Source organism: Schistocerca cancellata, unplaced genomic scaffold, assembly GCF_023864275.1.
Source record: "Schistocerca cancellata isolate TAMUIC-IGC-003103 unplaced genomic scaffold, iqSchCanc2.1 HiC_scaffold_231, whole genome shotgun sequence".
Classification (NCBI taxonomy): Eukaryota; Metazoa; Arthropoda; class Insecta; order Orthoptera; family Acrididae; genus Schistocerca; species Schistocerca cancellata.
The window spans coordinates 7501-10000 of record NW_026046253.1 but is presented as its reverse complement, the minus strand read 5'-3'; the positions used below and the strand labels follow the sequence as shown (position 1 = coordinate 10000).

General features: G+C 56.8%; 1 non-coding gene across 1 annotated transcript in view; it reads left to right on the top strand.

Annotated features, from left to right (window-relative positions):
• The first annotated feature begins 2119 nt into the window (after positions 1 to 2119).
• Positions 2120 to 2500, top strand: part of LOC126112869 (small subunit ribosomal RNA) — a 1909-nt gene continuing 1528 nt past the window's right edge. The window contains exon 1 of the ribosomal RNA XR_007524604.1: positions 2120 to 2500. This exon is cut by the window's right edge and continues 1528 nt beyond it. This is a non-coding gene — a ribosomal RNA (small subunit ribosomal RNA).

Here is a 2500-nt window from a genome sequence, read left to right as displayed (position 1 = left end):
GTAACCCACGTTGTGCCTTAACGTAACCCACGTTGTGCCTTAACGTAACCCACGTTGTGCCTTAACCTAACCCACGTTGTGCCTTAACCTAACCCACGTTGTGCCTTAACCTAACCCACGTTGTGCCTTAACCTAACCCACGTTGTGCCTTAACCTAACCCACGTTGTGCCTTAACCTAACCCACGTTGTGCCTTAACCTAACCCACGTTGTGCCTTAACCTAACCCACGTTGTGCCTTAACCTAACCCACGTTGTGCCTTAACCTAACCCACGTTGTGCCTTAACCTAACCCACGTTGTGCCTTAACCTAACCCACGTTGTGCCTTAACCTAACCCACGTTGTGCCTTAACCTAACCCACGTTGTGCCTTAACCTGCTCTGTAATTGGCATATGACACGTTACATTAATCTAGTGTTGTCTAACCACAACCCTCTGAATATAGTTCGCTACTCGCACCGCCCACCCTCTTGTGTGTCGTTTCATGTTGAACACTTCGCAAGTGTTGCTTACTTTTTACATGCTCCCGCTGTACACTGTAATGTGGACAACTGCAGGATGTACATCGCCCCCCCCCCTCCACCCTGCCTTCGCACGCTGGTCGTTCAGGTGCTTGCGTGTTCAATGCCCTTCGCAGCTGTTCACTGGCATTCGCATGTCGAAGCGCTCAGTCTACGTCGTGGTACGGCCTGTGTCCACTGTCCGCTGATATCGTAAGCTTAATCCTCACATTGTACTGCACATAGGTCCGTATGTACTGAATGATACGCTGTGGCACATGTGTGACCGTACGACTGCGCCCAACAACAGCGAACCATACGGTCCAAATGTTGTGCACTCAGCCACGTGCCGTCTCCCCATAACAGCTACATTGCAGTGTGGTACGCCATAGAGACGTGTGGGAGTAACGGACGCCCTGGATGGCGATCAGCATGAGCCGTCTGTTGATGTAGTGGCGCGTGTATTCAAACGTAGTCGTCTCTTCTCACACAGTGTGATAGCATGGTGCACCGCGTTCCACATCTGCGACATGGTACAGATGCTGGTTGACAGTCGGTCTCGTAATGGACATCGCATACGTAGGGGGCCACCTCCCACGTGTTCTCTAGTCGTGCACATTTTGTTGCGTGTATGTGGGCAGACGTAGTGTGTCGTGACACCTAACAGACAGGTATGCAATAATCGTTGCATTTGCAAACTGGGATGGACGTCTACGTTTGCTGGTGACGTGACGCAACGCAAATGAACAACTGGTAAACCCATTGTGGTGCGGTTGTTGTTGCTGGAGGTAAATCAGTAAGGGCAAATCTGTGTGTGAAGCGATACGCGGCGGTGGCTGGGTGGGACCGTCCCCGGCCGGTGAGGGGGGGCCGCCCGGCGTGCTGGCCGCGCGGTGCGTGGGCGCACGCGCTACAGCCGGCTGGTGGGGGCGCCCAGTGGCAGGCGCGCCGGCCGACGGACGCGGCAGGCGGCGCAGCTGCGCGCCGGGGCACCCTGCGCGCGGCGCCGGGCGGCCAAAGTGGGTCCTCGCGGGCCCGGTGCGAAGCGCGGTGGACATCTGCAGTGTGCTGGTCCGACTGAGGACTGTGTGCGTTGAGGATGCGCCGCCGCCCGGCACTCGGCGCCGCGACGCCGTCTGCTGCTCGGTCGCCCCAGCGGTTCTCGCTGGTGGTTTGTATCGCAGTTGTGCAGACGTGTTGGCACGTGCGCTGTGCTGGGAGAGTTCGCTTCGGCACCCACGTGGGGCCTTTGCCCTTCTGTGGCGCTGGCGTTGGAGCTGCCGGTCACCGTAGGTGGCGCGTGTTGTCTCCCGCCGGCAATGCCACGACAGCACGCTCCCGGGCCTCTGTCGGCAGCGGCAAGCTCAGTTGGGAGCACGGGTGGTCGCACCTAAAGCGTCTACTCGCCTAACTCCGGCGATTGCGCCTCTCTCGAACCCGACCAAGTACTTAGGACGGCGCTGCGCGCCGCCGGGACCTGAGAGGGTTTCGAGGGTGTATTGTGCAGGGGAGCTCAGCCTCCTCCTGTTTGCAGAATAATTGAGGCGGACGCTTGCGTGTTCGCGCGGGCCCCTGGGACACACTCCGGGCGGCCGGCTGCTCAGCTCTAGTTGACGCAGCTCCCTGGTTGATCCTGCCAGTAAGTCATATGCTTGTCTCAAAGATTAAGCCATGCATGTCTCAGTACAAGCCGCATTAAAGGTGAAACCGCGAATGGCTCATTAAATCAGTTATGGTTCCTTAGATCGTACCCACGTTACTTGGATAACTGTGGTAATTCTAGAGCTAATACATGCAAACAGAGTCCCGACCAGAGATGGAAGGGACGCTTTTATTAGATCAAAACCAATCGGTCGGCTCGTCCGGTCCGTTTGCCTTGGTGACTCTGAATAACTTTGGGCTGATCGCACGGTCCTCGTACCGGCGACGCATCTTTCAAATGTCTGCCTTATCAACTGTCGATGGTAGTTCTGCGCCTACCATGGTTTGTAACGGGTAACG